The 20,952-nt window shown below is 42.3% G+C and overlaps 1 pseudogene; it reads left to right on the top strand.

The window, feature by feature from the left end:
- The first annotated feature begins 3,348 nt into the window (after nucleotides 1–3,348).
- Nucleotides 3,349–3,481, top strand: LOC131896395 (thymosin beta-10-like; annotated as a pseudogene).
- Nucleotides 3,482–20,952: the final 17,471 nt, after the last annotated feature.

Raw genomic sequence — 20,952 nt, 5'->3', positions numbered from 1 at the left:
TAATGCCTGTAGCACTTTTGTGGGTGTGAGGCAGGAAGTTCAAAGGGTTTTGCACTGTAACCAGCACATTATGGGTGCCTTTAATTTTTTCAAATATTGAAATACTACCCCACAGTCCAGTATTTTACCAGTAACACATGTCCAGTGTAAATATTCGATTATTTGCCTCTTATGGAGGCTTATAAAGAGCAAAAACGACACTACAGGACATAGATATAGGTGTATGAGTGCTGAAAATGTTTAGCTATGGTATAGCCTAGAGCAGAGTTAAGAGAGCATGCTCAGGAGATCTCATAGCAGGACTCAGTAGTGAAGCTGGCCATGGGCAGGGCAAGAATCGATCCTTTGCGCTTCTTCGAGCTTGAGTCAGAGGAAATGTCACCTTGCAGGCAAACCTAGAGAACTGAGGCTTTGAAGGGGTTTCAGAATGTCCTTACCTGCTGTGAGGGAGGAAGCAAGGAGAGGAGTGGAGAACACATCAAAACCATACCTGTCTGCTCTGACAGGCTGCCAGGAGTTTTGGTCCCGGTGGACGAGTTTTGATAATCTAAAGGCAAGCACTCTGCCATTTTGCTAGGTCAGGAAAAGAGGCTGAGTTTTTACCAGTGTCAAAGTAGAAATAAAGACTTTCTCTGCCTGACAGAAAAAAAGAGTGACCCACACAGAGCTAAAGACCAGGGCTGAGTTCTGGAGGGGTTGCCTCAGGCAAAAATGAGAAAAAACGGTGTGACTTTGACAGTGGCATCTTCCTTCTCTACTTAGAGGACAATTCTAAGCTGGTTTGAGGTTCAGCCACTAGGACGTCATGTGACATGAGAGACATTAGGAAGGAGTTGTCCAAAGGCATCATACTCACTCTGAATTCTGTCACTGAAAGTTATGCCCTTGAATATGCGAATGAAATTCGCTCGGTGTGTACATGTTTTGTTTATACCAGGCTCAGGCCATAAAAAATGTTAAGTGCCTTACCAGAAGGTATTTATTGTAAACTAAGGTGCTGCGGTTTGAATATGAAATGTCCCTAATAGACTCATCTTTGAATCCTCGGTCTCCAGCTGATGATGATGTCATTTCGAAAGGGTCTGTAACTTTAGAAGGTAGAAACTAGCTGAAGGTCATAGGTCAGTAAGGACATGTCCTTGGGGTATATTATCCTTGGGCTTTCTACTTCCTTCTCTGCCTCCTCTTTGCCAAGAGTTGAACGCAAAGGATCAAGCTACCATGAGTTCTGAAACCATGAGTCAAAATGAATCCTTCCTGTCTGTCAAGTGTTTGGCCAAAGTGATGTGAGAGCTAATTAATACATAAATTATAAAGACAGATTAAAAAAGACCAAATAGAGGTAAGAGAAGAGAATTATCAAGGGAAAAATTAATGTAAATATGAAATCATCAGAGTCTATGAAGAGCTACAAGAATGTTAAGATCTGCCTCTTGGCTGTGGAAACCCAACAGAAGGGGGCGAGGGTTGCACGATGCTTTCTGTTGGGGAGGAGAAATGTAGATGCTTTCAGAATAGAGTTCCCAGGCATCCTAACAGTAGTAGCAACAGCAACTGCTGTTTGCACTTGATGTGGCCTAGGAATTGTTCTAAGTGGCTGCATTATTTCATCTGTCTCACAATGACCCATGGAGCACACTGCTGGATAGAATCAACTGGAACCACTCATCCTTCATTTGTGCCTGCCTAAAGACAGGAGTTGTGACTCAGAGACTGCATGGAAAGAGTGTTACCAGCTGTCTCAATTATCTCAAATCTGTCCCAATGCAGAGCTGATTAGCACACTGGGCTGTTGAAGAAACGACCTTGGTGGTTTCTTATTCCCTGAATTTCAGGTACTCTGTTTTCCCAAGTCATGCATGACCTTATGACATTCCATTTTTTTTTTTTTCTGATCTTGAGGGATTGTGGCTTCCTGGGAATTTACTTCCATTTATTTTTCAATGAATTGCTCCAGCAGGTCCATTTCTGTTTGTCCTCTGTAATCCTCCAGGGCTCTGTGGTTCCTTGCTTCCCTTCATTGGGTCCTTTTCGTCTTAGAACCATTTGATTCATGTACCAAACCTTGACCGGCACAGACAGATACTAATATCTACTTTATAGCCAAGACAACTGAGGCTGGCTCACACCTGTAATCCCAGTCCTGGGGAGATTGAGGCAGGAGGATTGGCATGAATTCCAAGCCAGCCTGGGCTTCAGAATGAGCTACAGGATAGGCTGAACTACAGTGTACACATCTACCACACAACAGCAACAAGAAAAAAGTTTGTACTACGACACACACTTCACGAGATAGTGAACGTCTTAAGCTCTTTCATTTTGAAGTTGGAATTCGTGCAGAAGGGATTGGGGGAAAGAGAAAGCAAAGCTGCTTACGGCCCACCCCCAGCCTCAACTCATGATCCGGGATGAGTCCAATACAACCCGAAGCTCGGGGAAGCCTACCTGTTTCCATTTCCTCTGTTGACATCCAGCATGAGCCATGTCTTATGCCCTCAGTGTGGAAGTCATTGTTATTGTGATCATGTTAACTGCTTCAGGGGGGACACGGAGCTTGACCCTGGCTGGAGGAGCCATTAAGTCTGATGGTTCCTCTGGGAAAACTTCCCATACTGCTGTTCATGACACTTCCAGAGCCTTGGACAGGCTGCTGGATGGAACACACCCTCAGGGCTCCACAGCAGAGAGACATGCCTGATTGCCCGTTAAATTGGAACATGTGCTAGGACATCTGAAACAAGGGAAAGAAAAATGTCAGCAGTGTCAGTGGGGCCGAGTGATAGGAGCAGGCCTGGCAGGAAGGGGCTGGCCTCTGCTACTGGCTAGCTGTGTGTCTATGGACAGGTTATTTTGGACACTTCTGGACTTGGGTTTTCTTTTTGAATGCAGAGATTGGATCATGTGACCATGAAGTGTCCTTCAGCTCTAGGAGAGTGTTGTGAAATGTGAAATATTACTCAGTTTTGGAAGTGCCACCAAATACAATGGGGTCACATGTTGGTCAATGCAAAGCCAAAAACATGCACAGTCCAGGAATAAGTCCCCCCAGGTGAGGGACTACAGCAGGTAAGGAGAGTACTAGGGTTATTTCCAAAGCAACATTCTCTGGACAAAGCTTGGCATTTTCTTTGGGAAGTCCACACATACCATATAAGAAAGTACTTTGGAAGCAAGCATGTTCCTGAGCATGCTTAATTATATACCTAAATTTATATACCTGTATACCTAAAGCATGCTCAGTTTAAGGTCATACTCGAAAGGAAAAATGGTGGGTCTCTTGCTAGAGCAAGGTGAGTGGTAGCTCCTACAGCATGAGCTTGGAAGGAGACTCCATGGGTTATTAAGAAAATGGCAGACAAGCTGGACATTGGGGGAAATGGCCAGCTTTGATAAAGCCAAGCTGAAGAAAACCAAGACGCAGGAGAATACCTTGCCAATCAAGGAGACCATTGAACAGGAAAAGAGGAGTGAAATTTACTAAAAGCCTAGACTGGAGGATTTCTCCACTTCACTTCATCCTGTCATCTCTGAGACTCCTCCTCATGATGTAGAGGAAGAGCTACTTAGAAGATAGAGGTGAGCCTCAATTGCAGTGTGAACCCAGGTACTTTGTGCTGATGCCACCATCCAGCAGGTCTCTGATGGGGCATTCTCCCCCATCAGATACCAAATTTCAACTCTTTGCCCTGGGATGTTATAGAAGATTATTGGTAAGGCTAATGAAAATAAAACATGCCTCCTTTTTTTAATATCAAAAAAAAGGAAAAATAGTGGACATATTCTGGACTGTAGTTAGCTCAAAGTTGTGGAGCCCACATTCAAAAAGGTCAATATGGAGAACAGGAACACTTTTAGGCATGCTCAGTTTGCACCAGAGAAATGGTGTTCAGAAATCCTCCGGTCATGCTCAGTTTTCTCTAGTAAGTTTTAGTTAAACAAAAAGAAAGGGCATTTTGAAGGTGTGTTAATATAGGAGTTTGCTTCTAAAGGTGCTTGCCTCTCTTGGCTAACAGAAGCTTTTGAAAACTGATTCTTTTGGATTTTGCGGAGTTGTGAGCTCCTTGGCTATGTTTACTAAGAAATCACAGTGTAGCACAAAGGCTTGCAAGAGACAGTGCAGGGAGAGGGTGGCCAGGCTTGGATTTGGACTCACCCAGTCCAAGCTGTGCTCCCCAGGCACTGGTACCTCCTGAAGCCAGCATGGCTTCTGTACCACCTCTTGGCTGAGGTTCCATCCATTGTGCAAAGACCAACCCAAGAAACTGGTGGGGGACTTTGCTTCTCAGTGATCTTGAGGATACATGGAAGCAAACAGGGAAAGGAGGAGAGAGAAGGCCAGATAGGAAAGGGTAGAAGAAGAAGAGAAAATAAGTAGGAGGGAAAGAGAAGACAGTGGTGGCTTTTGGCATTTAATACATACATGGAGAAAAATGATACATCTGAATCCATTCCTCTTTCCTTTAGGACACTGGGTCAGTGGGAGAGAGTCGCCAGTCTTTCAGTCCGAGGGCTGTCATTGTGAAGACAGGATCATGCTGTTCCTGGAGTTCTACAGATTAGGGAAGACTCTTGCGTTCTTGCCCCAAACTGGCCATCCTCTCATCCAACTCACATCTCACTCCCTTATCTGTAGCTAGAGTTTTCCTGCCTGGCCCACAGTCAGGACAAATCTCTCTCACCTGCCAGTCCCACAGCCGCTCAGACCCAACCAAGTAAACACAGAGACTTATATTGGTTACAAACTGTATGGCTGTGGCAGGCTTCTTGCTAACTGTTTTTACAGCTTAAATTAATCCATTTCTATAAATCTATACCTTGCCACGTGGCTTGTGGCTTACCAGCATCTTCACATGCTGTTTGTCATTGTGGCGGCTGGCAGTGTCTCTCTCTCAGCCTTCCACTTCCCAGCTTTATTCTCCTCCTTGTCCCGCCTATACTTCCTGCCTGGCCACTGGCCAATCAATGATTTACTTATTGACCAATCAGCAACACACTGGACATACAGACCATCCCACAGCACTTACCCCTTCTCTTCCTGGCACCTCCAGTTCATTCTCTCTCAGTGCCTTCCTCCAGGTCAGTTTCTCTCAGATAGGAAGCAGATAATGTCTTGTTCCACTTAGTTCATCACTGACAGTAAGTACTGCCTTAGATGCTCTTTATCATCAACAGTGGAAAAAAAGTCTAAGTATGGCTTACAAGAAGCGACAGGCTCAGACAACTTCCTTCATTTACTCTTTTGATATTTACCTTCATGTATCTAAATGGCAACCTTGCACTGCTGTTACTTGATTTACAATGTTACTAATTTTGTTTCAGATCTAATCTATTGAATTTCCTCTTTGCAGGATAAGGCCTGTTTCCCCAACACCCCATTAACCTCGGGCATCTTTAGCATACACAGATGTCCTGTCCCATACGCCTCCAGAATTACAGTTTCGGATAGATTACTATTCAGTGTTTACATCATTATTACCATAGAATACTATTTTTGATTTAGGCTATGTGTCACCATGATTAATTTTCTTTCATAGCACTTTTTATTTCCCCTGAAATTAATAAAAACTTGACATTTTGTTTGCTTAATCGTCTCTATTATTATTATCATTAATTTGATCCAAATTCTCCATTTCTTGTCTAAGTCTCCTCCCAAGACATTCAAATTCCCTGGGCATTCCATCTGTTTCTTCTCTTTGGAAGATGCTTTTCTGGAGTTTTCCTAGTGTTGGGCCTACACTCAGTGTCCAGGGGTCGCTATGGATCCTTCCTTCCCTAAGGGTCCCATTTGCCTCTTTTGTTCTATGTCCCAGAGTTGATGTCTTCATTTTCTTGATTTATTCTTTTGCTTTAGCCAATCATTGTACCCTCTAATAGCTTCCTGACAATGGGTACAGGAAAGACTGGATTCTGAAGGCTGAAATGTTGAGATATCTCTCTATATATTGAAAGTATATAGTTTGAAGTTGGATACAATTGCATTGGAGAAGATTAAAGGTATTCCTTCATCATAGTTTGTTTCATGACTTGTTTTAGGATATGTGAACAGTGTTGTTCTTCCTATTGGAAGCTTATATGATAGTGCCTTATCACACTGTTCTGATGTATTTTGAATAGAACACTTCTTTTCCCCCATTGAGCTGGACCCTGGGTCCTTTCAATTAAAAATTCAGGGTGTTCTGCTCTTGGAAATTCTCTTAAAGTGTTTCTTAAATGATTTTTATTTCCTGTGGTATTTTTGTTTGTTTGTTCATTTGTTTATTTTTGTTCCAGTTTTCCTTTCAGGAATATCTATGCTTTTTGGAGATATGCTCTGTCTCTATAACCCAGAATAGCCTTGAAATCTTAGTCTCCTGTCTTAGCCTGTTGAGTCCTAAGGTCACAGGCATGCCCAGGGGTTACATTGATAATAATAATTGAAGTTGAAAGACTCACTCTACAAGTGGGCAGCTCCATTCCCTAGGCTTGTGTTCTAGATGCTTCAAAAGGAGGACACTAGCTGAGCACCAACATTCAACATTCTCTGCTCCCTGACTGCAGAATCCATGTGACCAACTGGCCTTTTGATGCTTCTGCCTTGTCTTATTTCCCATGGTGGCCTATATTCTCCTCACCACAATGGACTAGACTCTTGAACTACTAGCCAAAAGCTAAAATACATCTTTAAGAAAAATTTTAAGTTGATTTTATTGGGGTATTTTATCACAGTGACAGAAAAAAAAAACAACTAAACACATGTTTTCCTACTGAGGCATTGTTATGGGTCTACTTTTGCTTTTGCTTTCTTTGCTTTTATATATAAATAAATTATATATTTATTTGTGTGTGTGTGTGTGTGTGTGTGTGTGTGTGTGTGTGTGTGTGTATGTATATGAAGGAGGAATAAAATAAAAATGTAGCTTACTTGGAAGGATGTAGTATCTTTCTAAGAGCTAAGCAATACAGAATGGAACCCCTCTCTTGTCTCCAAATGCTCTGGGTGTGTATGTGACTCATGTCAGTAACATTTGGGTAGGAAAGTTAGAAGATCATGATGAAGTTCTTCATGGAAGTTAGTCTACTTCGCTCTGCTTTTCTTTCTTTCTTTCTCTTAAAAAGCTTGCCTTATTTGGTTGGTAAATTGAGTTTGTTTGCATGTCTTCATCTTAACCCTCTACCACCAGAAACTCTAAAAGGATCATGGCCTTCCTTAAGCAGGTAGACAACTTAGGGTAAAAGCAATTAATTTAAATGTCATTGTCAACTTAACATCCGTCTGGAGAGTGAGAAATTTTCTCCATTCAAAATGTCAACCACTTTTTCTATGATTGATAGGAAATTGGAAATGATTTATCTCGATAAACACACATCCAAGGTAAATGCCCAGCAAATTTTATTTAGAAGGGGAAAAAGAACGATTTAATTGGAACTATGACAGCAGATGGTTTAAAGTCGGTTTATAAAACTAATAATAATTGTGTCTAAATTGTGTCTAAATTAAATAATTTCCCAAACACAAAGGCCATGGTTAGAGGTCAGGAACAGCTGTGGCTCTGGCATCATAGGATCCAGAGATATCTGGGTCTTGTGATCAGGCTAGGAAGTGAATCAAGGATGTAGGGCAGAGGACCTGGCTTCTGGAAACATCTAAGAAAGTCCAGAGTGGACTTTATGGAAGTATTGGAGAAGTAGTTACACCAAAAATAAGGTGATGCCATGGAAAGGGGCAGCTTGATGCAGATGCAGGTGACTACTGAGTCCATGACAAGTGGAAGCCACAGTGCTTGGTGGGGTCAATTTCAGACAGAGGAAACAAAGAGCCAGAAAACACTACACCCTCCTGTCAAGACAAATTATGTCCCTTAATGAAGCAGCCTAGCAAGGGATGACCTATAAGAAAATATGAACAAAAATATTTATAACAAAATTAGAAAGTACTGTTTTAGTAGGGTCACTTGGAGACTCTACCAGGCCTGAGAATGGATGGGGAGGGCAAGAAGCAACGACATCTTGTTGAAACTCAAAAAGATAGTACTGTCATATACCAGAGACCTACTAATGAGGTCTATCAACTAAGCAACGTTGCCACATCTTGCCATAGACTCTCTGTTTCCTTCCTCTTTTCTTCTTTATGTCCCTGTTTCTCTCTATGTCTCTGACATCTGTGTCTCTCTGTCTATTCTCTACTATTCCACTCAGTGTCTCTGTGCTTCTATCTTTGACATACACACATAGTATGTATATGGATACACACATTTGTGTTTACATGTGTGTAGATCTCTCTCCTTTGCCCCCTCCCCACCCCACCCTCCTCCATGAAACAGATTGACCCAGCTCAACACTCAGGTCATACTTTGAAGTCTGCTTTCCCTGTTGTTGTCTGCAGCTAGAATAAGCATTCAGTTTTCCCACCTTTAATTTAGATGCTTGAGACTTGCTTATGCATGTGTAGTTGAGTCACCAACCAAGGATTAGGGAAGAGTTTGTATGCACAATTTTGAACTTTCTTTCTCTGAAAACTGTCTTGGAATCCCTCCCCTCACTTCCTAGCTGGTGTGGTTTCCTTGAACTCTGTTCTCTGCGTCTTCAACAAGATTTCAGCTGAATCCTAGATTTTCTGAAAAAAAAAACAAAAACCCAGACTAAGTTTACCCTCAGACATAACAAAAGGGAAACCCATTCTGTGCCATCCTTTTTTAAACATATGTGTACAGACCAGACCTGCCTGTTCTTGGTCTTCTCCAAGATTTCTATATATATTCACATTTTTTCTCCCTGCTCCATGTCTCATCTGTGGGAAGTGTACACCAATACAAGAATACAAGCCACTTCACCATTACTGAAAGCAGAACTGTAAAACTCAATTTTACTAGACAGCAAAATGTTATGTGAGCCAGGAAAGGCAATAAGCTATGGCTGTGCACATTTCTCACTCGTTGTTTATGGCTGCTTTCAAGCTGCAGAAGCAATGTTGACTGCCTACAACAGAGATGTGCAAAACCGAATGGCCCACAAAAATCTAAAACATTCACTGTCTGACCCTTTATAGGGAAAGTTTGCCAATTCATAAAAGTAGATAGGGCAGGTATCCTAGGCAACTCTATACAATCAGGACTTCTCAGCACTAGGATGTAGAAGAGAATTAAATGGGAGGAAGTTGCATGTTGTGTATTCCTGGCATGAATTCGCTTGGTAACAGCATGTGTGGTTGACTAGGTGAAGGTCCATGTACTTGGATAAATGGGGAGGGAACTGAGGCAGAAATTCTCAACTAAGCTTATACAGATGGAGAGATCGCAACATAAACTTCACTTGGTCTCATTTCCCCAGGTAGTGAGTCCTTTCCATTATACTGCAAGAACTTTTTCTCTCTTGACAAAAACTAAATTCCAGTAATTTAGCTTTTTTGATGAGAAAGGAGTTCTTAAGACAAGATCTCATTATGTAGCCCAGGTTGGCCTGGAACTCTGTGTGTAACCCAGGTAAATTTCAAATCCAATTTTCTTGCATCAGCCCCCCAATTTCTGGCATTACAGGTATGTGCTACCAAGCCCAGCTCTGCAATTCAATTTTTTTTCTTTTCTGTGAAGCTGGTACAAAGAGAAATGAAAACTACCTTTACTGTATTTCGCTATTTTTATTTTTTCTGATTATATTCCAAAATTATATCTCCAGCTAGGAACTTTGATGTGAAGGTCAATCTTGGGCATACAACTACTCATTCACTATTTCTGCTCACAGATTGTAAATGTATCCCCCAATTAAATGATCAAGAAAGAGAGAGAGAAAGAGAGAGGGAAGGAGGAAAACCATTCACTTCTCACTCCTTAACTCTGTTTCACTCCTTTGACATATGTGCCCCCTACCCATTTTCTGGCAATATTGTCTGCTTATTCAATGTAAAGCTGTGTTAGGGGTATTGTTTCTAACTCTGACCTCTCCTCACTAGGAATGTTTGGCTCACATTCCTAGTCATATACTCCATCTCATTAGTGCTCTTTCAAGAAAAGGAGAAATGTCCATTGGCAGGGCGTCTACCCAGTCATGTAGTAGACTTGGTAGACTTGGGCATTGAAGTGTAAAGTGCTGCAAGACTGTATCTTCCCTTTTTCCTTGCCTGTTGGCTGATGTCTTGTGTGGGAAGCCCATCTATGGGTATCTCCTTGTAGCTACCCAAGAAAGTGAACTTGAAGCTAGTTTTGGAGAAACTGCTTCTGGGCCCTGCAGGTGCCTTCTGGGGTCAACATTTGAAAGATGAATGAGAGCCTTCACCTTGTCCCTGTTTTCCAAATCATTCTTGGACACTGTCTTAATTAGGGTTTCTATTACTGTGAAGAGACACCATGACCACAGCAACTCTTATAAAGAAAACATTTAATTAAGGCACTTGCTTACAGTTCAGAGATTCAGTCCATCATCATCATGGTGGAGAGATTATGGCATGCAGGCAGACATGGTACTGGAGAGGTAGCTGAGAGTCCTACATCTTGCAGGCAACAGGAAGTCAACTGAGACACTGGGTGGTATTCTGAGCATAGGAAACTTCAAAGCCCACCCCCACAGTGGCATACTTCCTTTAATAAGGCCATACCCACTCCACCAAAGCCATAACTCCCAATAGTGCCACTCCCTTTGGGGGCCATTTTCTTTCAAACTACCACAGACAGGGAGCTATTATTTATCATTATCACTATTTTTTTTTCTAAGTGGTAAACATCTCCAGGATTCGTAAAGGGAGGCAATATGAAAGCATATTTGGTCACAGAATATCAGTTCCAAATTTCTCTTAAAAAGCAAGTGAAACATCTGAAGGGGAGAAGAAAACTTATGTCCTAAAGATGTGTGATGTGCAAGGTGTTTATGGCCACCATTTGCCTGAATCTTAGTATTATTTGAGCTATCTACATAGTTTTTCTCTATCTTTGCCTCATTTTAAGCACTATTATTCTCTTATCTATTCATGTTAAAGTGGGGACAGTGCTGTCTTTACCTCCTCTGCTTGGCCCACGCTCATCTTTCCGAACACTGCAGGTGTTTCTTCTTCGGGGATTCAGCTAGTTCCCAGAGAGCTCCGCTAGGCGCCTTTACTTCTTCAGGTCTTTTTCTCGGCTCTCACTATCTCCACCACACTTGTCCAATGGTTGTATTTAGAGATAACATTGCCTGTACCCCTTACCATCTCAACAGGGTTGATCCCACCCCCACTTTCTCGCTTGCTATGCATTTGCTGGTTTCCCACCATAGTGTCACCTTGTCACCCGTCATGTAAATTACCCATTTTAAGTGTATTAGCCATTGTCAATCTTCCTCTTTCAGAATGGATGCACACTCTGTGATAATGTGTATCATTATTCTACTTATTAACATATGCAAAATATTCAGCATGGTGCTTGCTGAATGTGTGAATCAATGGGCCTCTTTCCTCTTTCACACCGCAGCTCATGTCTCTGTTGTTTGCTTCATTTCCATATCCACAATACACCTCCCTTACTTCAGGAGGGGCCACATCCTAGCATTCCAAGACATTCCCATTCCCCAGGGCTGTGCTGCCATCATTGTATTGGATTCAGAAGAGGGAACACCCATGCCCCTGTCCCTTGACCTCCTTGTACTCAGCATGCACTTCTGTGACCTATTAGTCTCCTCCAAGATGCCAATGCTGCACATAAGACTTCAATGGACAACTGAGATTATTAAGGTAGAGGGCATGGGCATCATGCCATGGGAGGATCAACTTTACGTCGAATGCCCAACTTTACTGGTGATGAGCACTCTCTAGTCATTCCTGTCCTACAGGATGTTTCTTCTGCTGGGTCCTTTTAGACTTAGCTTTCTGCCAGGTTCCTGAATCCTCTTTTCTTACCATGACTAGTCTTTCCTTTTTTTTTTTTTTTTTTTTTACTTTCCTAGGTTTTCTGGACCAAGTAAATCCCATTCTATGCAACAACTATGGGATAGCTTCAAAGCTCATCTTCTATTGTTATACAGGGTCATTTTGCTTTCATTTGCAATGAAAACTTCATGCAACACATTATGCACTCAGTGTTCATGAGAAGAAAGTTGCTATGATGTTGCCCTTGATCAAATATGCATCTTGCCCACATCTCTACCCAGTGACACAGGAACTGCAGGTGCTTGTGGTTCTGACTTCGTTTTGTGATTCTGAGTGTCTGTGAAAGCCAGAGCAAACCTCTAGGCAGGTTTTCCCGCCACCTGCCATGTCGCTAAATGGAAATCATTAGTGGGAATCAGGTTAGATAAAGACCCCAGGCATGAGAGAATCACTTTCTTCCTTTTACATTGATGATTCTTCATCTAGCTGAGCCTGAGAATTGCCCAGGGAGCTGTTAAAAATCCTGATGCTGTGGATGGGAAGGTGGCCTGCGGGTTAAATGCTTGCCGCACAAGTATGACGACCTGAGTTCAGATCCTCTGAACCTTGATGCAGTAGCACGTGCTATAATCCCAGTTTTCCTAAGGTTTGATGGGAAATAGAGGCAGAAGATCCCCCAGAAGCTCATGAACCAGTAGTCTGGATTACACATATAGCAATCAACAACAGAGGCCTTGTCTCAAATAAGTCGGAGACAAGACTGACCACAGATGATTGTCTTCTCAACTGGATACCTGTGCTCACAGGAGGAACACATACACATACACACACACACACACAATGCATGAATAGTAAACAAATAAATAATGAAACAACAGCAAAAAAAAAAAACCCTAATGCTTAGGCCCATGTGAGGCTAGTTGAATAAGCATCTCAAGGGCAGGCACAGGTTCTAGCATTGCATGCCCTCAAGCTGTAGTGAGAACCCTTATTGTACACCTCTGACAGCTGAAATGTGACACTTACACATTTTCAGGGATGTGGATCTTAGATTAGAAGTAAAATGAAGTCAAAGTTTTCACAGTTCCTGGAGGAGTGCATACAGCCCAGGGAGAAGAGACACCCTATGCTTCAGAGTTAGTCCTATCCATTGTTGGAGTTTTCCTGTCTCCACCTGGCTCCTGCAGCCACTCAGACCCAAGTAAACACACAGAGACTTATATTACTTATAAACTGTATGGTCCTGGCAGGCTTCTTGCTATCTAGATCTTACATTTTAAATTAACTCATTTCTATAAATCTATACCTTGCCACGTGGCTCATGGCTTACTGGTATCTTTTTATCTTACTTCTCAGGATGGCAGTGGCTGGCAGCATCTCCTCACTCAGCCTTCCACTTCCCAGAATTCTCCTCTTTCCTTATCCCACCTATACTATACGTCCTGCCTGGCTACTGGCCAATCAGCGTTTTATTTATCAATCAATCAGAGCAACACATTCACAGCATACAGAAAGACATCCCCAGCACCTATCCATAGAAGAGATGTTACATCTGTGGACCAAGACATGCAAGCAATCTCTTTGTGATGCCACAGTAGATAGTAGATATGTGGTAAATGCTTGGCAATCATTGAGGGGAAGCCACCTGCCCTTATGTGGGTGATCAGGAAACTTGTGTAAATTTTTTTCTCTTTTAGAATAGTAGGGATGTTTGTTTCAGCCTGGCTTTACCTGAATAAGCGGGTTGAGGAGGAGGAAATTAAGGACTTGAGGGCTGCATTAGTGGGACTCTAATCCCCCAAGGGAAAAATCTTCACAAATCTCCCAAATGAGCTTCTAATCCCTCTCCTTCATTAACTAGGTAGGAAATTTTCCTGCTCCTGTCCTGGGATGGCTCATTTGCCTCAGAGTCATTTTCCTTCCACTGGGGTCTGCTTTGAGACGACTCCATTGGGATTCTTAAGGTGTGCTCAGAGACTCAGATCTGTTTCTTGTAAATGACTATCTGGGAATATGGACAATCCACGGCTTTTACCTTTCAGCACCTGAAGGTGGGGTTCTACATCAAACACATGACTAAATTCTATGACAGATTGTGTGTGTGTGTGTGTGTGTGTGTGTGTGTGTGTGTGTCTCTGTGTGTATGTGCCACAGTGAGAAGACATGGTGTAACAGAGACAATGCTAACTGTTTTCTCAATCCCATTTTTCTGCCTTAGCATACAGAAGATTATAGTTCTCAGTCTCCACTGAGGTTAAATTAGAATCATGCATTTGCATTTGCCTGGTGGTTTGCATAGAAATTATATAAGCAACATCCACCCCCAGCCTTAAAAAGTATTTAATCATGTGCTACTCTCTTCTGTTACTGCAGCAACCCTACCAACTGGACATTAAAATAAATTTCTCATGAAAGAGAGAAATTTGAATCTCTTGAGTGGAAATGATATCAGAGTCCCTGGCCTCACTGAACTTCATATAAACTAAGTACAAGTGTGAGATCTTTGAGATTTGTCTGTTGCAGCAGCAAGAAGCTGTGAATGCTGACTAAGACATATAGACATACCATCCTTCAAACCTACGTATAAAATATAGATAACCTTAGAACATATTTTTATGCACACAAGCACAGACAATTGCATTAGAATCACAATTACAGGTATAAATACACACACACACACACACACACACACACACACACACACACACACAATTTCAGTTCACCTGTAAGTGTTTACTCTTGCTTATAAAGCACGTTGACATGCTTTACTTTAAATGAGCATACAAAAACACAGGGAGCCATCCAAGTTCTAAGCAGCAGCATCTCTTGTAGTTCAGAGCTTAAGTTGTATGAACCATACCCCCCCCTCAGTTCCCAACTCCATCAATCCCCCTTAATTGACAACAATGCTCACTTTGGGTCCTTCTTTGTATCTAGACAGTAGAGTCTTCAAATTACTCACCCAAGACCTTTTCAGATTCAAGTTTTCCTTGAATTAATCCCCTATGATGCTATATCTTACTGTGTGAGATGGGCTGGGCTGAGGGAGAGAGACTGAGGTACGTGCCCAGTGGGAAACAGGTTGGCAAGCAAAAGGACTCAGTTTCTGAGCCTAAGTGCCTGTGTTTGGCCTGGCTTTGTAACTTGACGACTCTCATTCTGGAAGACTTGCTCACCTCACTTCACGATCATCAGATAACATCAGGGGAAAAGTGTTCCAGTGCAGCATGCATGGCCATGAGACTTCTGTGTGCCACACTGTGACAGATGATGAAGGGACAGAAGGGAGCTTTTGGTTAGAGGGTACTGTGTTATCGGAAGTATGGTGGAGGAATGTACAAGGAATAAAGGTTTGGTAGAAGAAACTAAAGTGGTATAGTAAAATAAGTCATCTTCGAGGTGAGCCTTGTGTTGCCTCTTCAGGGATGAACAGGAACCTGACAAGTGAACAGAGAGAGGAAGAAACTACAGACAGAGGATCAGCATTCTCAAAGACGTAGAGGTGTAAGAGCAGAGCCCACTCTGTGGTTCTTGATGGAAAAACTGACCTTATATTTTAAGTTTCAGATTTGTGTGTTCCATATATTAGTGTTTTAAGTTATTTTTAAAAAGAATCTCCCCCACTGTGTGTGTGTGTGTGTGTGTGTGTGTGTGTGTGTGTGTGTGTGTGTGTGTGTGTGTGTACCTGGACACATGTGCCATAATACACATGTGGAGGTCCGAGGACAGTTTGCAGGAGATGGTTCTCCACTTCTGTCAATCCTGGGACCCAGGATTGAACTCAGGGCACTAGGTTTGGCAGCAAGTGCCTCTTCTTGCTGATCCATCTGACCACCCTGTATTACTTTAAAAATGTTTGTGTTTTTAAAACTAAGATCCACAATGGAATACATGGGTTAGCCTTCAAAGACTGGCATTCCAGATCACAAAATTGTGTAATAAATGCCTTACAAAAACAAACCAAACATAAAAACCACCACAACAAATGACATAAAATAAATGAACAAAGATCGATGACGCACGGACCAGAAAGTCTAGGTTATCTTAAATCACCCTTTTATGTCTAAATTTTTAGAGTGGGGTGCTCATTCTGCTGTGAGGCTATTGGATTAAGGAATAGTTTCTAGATCAGTCCATCAGCTAACTTAAGATTCAGGTACGTTATCTAAAAGCCTAAGATTTAAGTGCAATATTTCTGTCCTGTCCACTTCCCCTATTGGGGATGATTCTTGCGAAGAGATATTGGGCAATTTGCAAAATATCTGCTCAGTTGTGGTGTTTAGTCAGTGAGGACCTGGTTGTTTTCCAGCTGGAAAAAGTTATTTCCTAAGACAGAAATAAAAGCAATTATTTCTCAAGGAGTTTGACAGCTGTGAGCTGTTTCTCAAGCCACTCTCCATGTTAAGCATGCTGGTTGCTCTGTGCATCTGGAGCCTGACTGGGAACACAGAAGCCAAAGTAGAGATTTGGAAGTTTAAACTGAGATAAAGGTAAGGCATTAGCATGAGAAGAAAGTCAAGGAGAGATGGGTGGAGAGAAGATCTTCCTGTGAATTATGTTCACAAGAAGCACAGGAACATTTTATTTGTGGAAAATGTATGGAAATTTAAAGTTAAATGCAATGGCCAAGAGGTTTACAGAAATGAAAAGAAATGCATTGTCTGTTTTTGTTTGTTTCTTTTTTGAAGACCCAAATGTCTGCTACTTTGGGTTCTCATGGGTGTGCAAAGTGCAACTCCTTGAAACATCTTCTCACGATGAATCCCTTCCCCAGATTGGGAACCTTCCTCCCTAGAAGGATAACATCTTCCCAAACTTTGGTGCCTTGGCTGACAGGAATTCCTTTCCTACTTCCCCAACCCTTCACATTTTATTATGTCTCCCTTCTCCAAAAGCTTGGGCATGGTCCCATTTTGTTTAAGAGCTTCAAAATCCTTGTCTGCTTTTCTAAAATGCCACCACCAGTCTGCCCAGGCCCGTTTTCCTGTTTTCATGATTCTGTTTTGATTGAACGACAAGAACATCGTTCTTGTTTTAACGGTTGCCACTGTTCACTCCGTTCTCAGCAGGCTTGAGTTGTCTGGCAACCTACTGGATTTTGTCTCATTCCTAAGCAGTGACATGGGCCTGAACACACCTTCTTTGTGTTTTGACATGTGTCTTCTCTGGGGAACTTTACTTTCTGACATTCATCATAAGAGAATTGATTTAACAGAAAAGATATTTGGCATTACAACAGAAACTTCCAGAAGCCTGGTGGAATCTGGGCATTGGCAGTTTTCTTTCTTTCTTCTTCTTCTTTTTTTTAATTCAGATGATTTGATGGCTTGATTATGTTTACTGTTAAGTTTTTTCCCTTCAAACTCCAAAATAATAGGCTGAAGTGAACGTCTTAATAAATTATTGAGTTTACACACACACATACACATATGTGTGTATGTACATTACAATAATAAGCCTCCCACATTGGTATAATTATAGTAACTTTATTTTTTTAATTTTTATTTACTTTTTGTGGCTTACACATTATGCATTTCGATCCCATTCATCTCCTTTGTCCCTTCATATCTGCCCTTGCAACCTCCCCCAAAGGTAAAATAAAATAAAATTTAAGAGAAAAGAAAAAGAAAAATTTCATCATGGAAGCTGTAGTGTGACACAGTGAGTCACACAGTATATCCTTTAGTCCATATATCTTTACTTGCAAGATCTTGTTCATTGCAATGAGTCATTGGTCTGGTTCGAGGCCTCTGATTTCTGCTACACTATCAATACTGGGCCCTCCCTGGGACTCCTCTTGGATATGCTGTTGTTGCCCTGTGTCATGGAGATTCTGCAGCTTTGGGTCTATAAGACCAGCCCCTTCATGTACTCCAGCAGATCATAGATGGTGTAGATGTTGTGGTGGGCCAACTCATAGACCTGGTTCTGGGCCTGGGTGGTTATAGGGTTGGTCAGCCCTCCGGCTCTCCCCTGTCCTCACCACCATGGTGAGCTCTCTGACATTGCCACAGCAAGGAGCAAGGAGCTGGCTGGTTTTTCTGCTCACTCATACCTATACCACAGGGGACAGCTCTACTGTGTTGCCCAGGTGAGATGCATGGGTCACTTTCCCTAGTGCTGTAGCCGGTGAAGGGCAGGGACAGCTCTTCCACTCTCATGACCACAGGTGATGAGGAGAAGGGTTATCTTCTTGTCTATACCACCGTATGGCAGGGACAGATCTCCCATGCTCATCTTCTTGGGGTGGCTCATCACACCCCTGACCCTGCTGATAGGGTCAGCATTACTGTGCTGCCTAGATGAGGTGCAGGGCCTGTTCTCCCTAGTGTCATGGGTCATGAGGGGCAAAGGAAGAGGCATCTTTCCCTCTCCAATGCCATCACATGGCAGACAAGAGTAGCAGGACCAGCTCTCCCACTCTTATGACCCCAGAGCCAGTTTGTCCATGCCCCTGAGAACAGGGTCTGCTCTATTGTCCTGCCCAGGTGAGATGTTAGGACTGACTCTTCCCATTGCTGCAGCAGTTGAGGGGCATGGCCAGTTCTCCCTAGTGTTGCAGCCAGTGAGGTGTAGGGTCAACTTTGTGCAGCCCTATCCTCCCAGCTTTTGGTGATAACAAGAGCCACGGACATTAACACAGACCACAGCTGCAGGAGCACCATGGACCCCAGATAAGGGCTTTGGCAGTAGCTCAGACCCAGACATCAGCATGGCCCCAGATGGCAAGCAGGCCACTCACCTCGGCCCGTTCCTCATTGCCTTCACCTCTTCTGATCTGCTTCTCTCCACAGGACAAGAACCATCTGTCTCTCTTTATCTCCCATACTCCACCATGTATTTGTCCAACATGATAATGCCTCATTGCCCAGTAGGCCAGTGATTTCTCCTTACTGCCTGGGGCAGACGTGTGGATCTCCGTTTCCCACTCAATCCTAATTAATAACTTTATTTTATGAGTATAAAAGCAGGGTTTGCGAAGTTGAAGATCTTCTCCACCATTCTATTCAGAATTTCTTATGAAAGCATCAGTAATTGAAAGGTCACCTGATCTATGGTTTTAGAGTCACATAGGTCAATAGGTTACAAGCATGGTTATTTTGATGCTTATGTTTTAATGATTCTATTTTAGGATTTATTTACTTTATATGTATGTGTGTTTTACATTTGTGCATGTAAGCGTATTACATATGTGCCTGGCCCCCAAAGAGGCCAGGAGAGGGTGTCAGATAGATCCCCTGGAACTAGAGTTACAGATGATGTGAGCTGCCAAGTGGGTTCTGGGAACTGAACCCAGGTCCTCTGCAAGAGCAGCAAGTGCTCATAACCTCTGAGTCATCGCTTCAGTTCCCTCTTTTAATGATTCTTGCCTTAGGTTTCTTCTTACAGCAGTTACAGTAAATGCTATGCTGGAATACCAGGAACAATAGCTACATGGTTTTCAGAATGGAGATGCTCAATTCTCTCCCATGTGACCATTCAGAAAAAAGCACTCTATTTTCTGACAGCATTGCTCCATAGAGTCATTCACAGATCTAGATACCACTCATCATATGACTTCTTCTCTTCTGTAACACATCCTCAATACAGAGGTGAATCTAGATGAATCAACCATGTCTGGTATAGATAAAGAAAAGCGGAGATAGAAGAAACTGGGTTAAGGTACCAGCTTGAGGAAAGTACATATCACCCTGCCTTGCTAGCTATCCATGTGTCTGATACTATTGACTATTTCACTATCAAAGAAGAGGTCACTTATGAACAAATATGTAATAGTCTATACACACACATACACACACACACACACACACACACACACACACACACTCACACTGTGGGGGGCATTGTTAGATTTGCATACTCTAGCAATGTCTGTGCTGTTCCTGTCTTTAGAGTGAGTTAGCTGTCGATCTATTTCCTTTATATGTTTTGCTTCTGAGAGGTCAATGAAAGAAGGCCATGTGCTTCTCCACCTGGATCCAGGATGATGTCCATATATAATGCACATTCAATGGTTATTTGCTGATGAGCCCTAAGACTAAAAACCAGGCAAAAATTAGCATTGTGTTTTCAAAGGAAAACACGAGGAGACATTCTTTTCCTTTTCAGTGCTGGTAAAGAAGGACAATTAGGGGTGCAGAATGATTCTTGTTGGCTCCCCCTCCCCACTTCCTAGACTTGAAAGGTGACCTTAGGGCCTGAAGGTCTGGTGATACTCAGTTAATTGAAGGGAAAGTGGGATGAAAGGGCCCTTTCTTTAAAACACACAGAGGGAGAACAAGCCAAAGGTCACAAACATGCAAATGTGTGTTAATTATAAGTTCACAGTCACATCTCTGCTGTGCTGCTTCCACACCCTTTGATCTCCTCAGAAATTCTGTCCCCATTTAACCAAAGAAGACCCCTCTGATCCTGCAGGCAAGTGCACCACAGGTGACCTAAGGCAGAAGGACAAAGTTGGACCTTTCATGGACACAACATCTCTAGAGATTATTAGTTCAACTGGGAACTCAGAAGATTTCTTCTTTTAAAGAAAACCCTCTTGTACTATATTAAAAAGTTGGATATTCAATACCAAATGGTAAGCCCTGAAATCATATATACAAGTAACATATAGACTGAGCATATTATATTTATGTATTTAGGAATATATATAATATATATGTGTGTGTGTGTGTGTGTGTGTGTGTGTGTGTGTGTGTGTGTGAACAATTGATTAAAAAAAGAGGCCATGAATTGGATGAATTGGAAAAAAAGAGCAAGAGAGAGCATTTGGGAGGATTTGGAGGGAGGAAAGGGAAGGAGGAAATTATGTGATTATATTATAATCTCAAAAATAAAAGGAATAATAAGAAAGGAAGTATTTTACCTTGCAGTCCATGTCCTTGATGAGACTATAAGGATGACAGAACATCCTGAGTTGAGGTAGACTTTATCCAATACTCCTACTTTATAACAATCCCAGGCTGAAGATATCAGGTCACTTAGCAAAAGTCCAGCTGTGAGGAAAACTGGGCTGGAACCCAACTTCTTTGGGTCTCCAGCCTCAAACGCCATCCCCCTGCTGTGGTGGTCAGCATGAGGGTTTTTCTATAGCAACAACTTTCCTACACTTGGCATCATTGCTTATCAGATACTTTTGT

Source organism: Peromyscus eremicus, chromosome 20, assembly GCF_949786415.1.
Source record: "Peromyscus eremicus chromosome 20, PerEre_H2_v1, whole genome shotgun sequence".
NCBI lineage: Eukaryota > Metazoa > Chordata > Mammalia > Rodentia > Cricetidae > Peromyscus > Peromyscus eremicus.
This window is presented reverse-complemented; position numbering and strand designations above follow the sequence as displayed.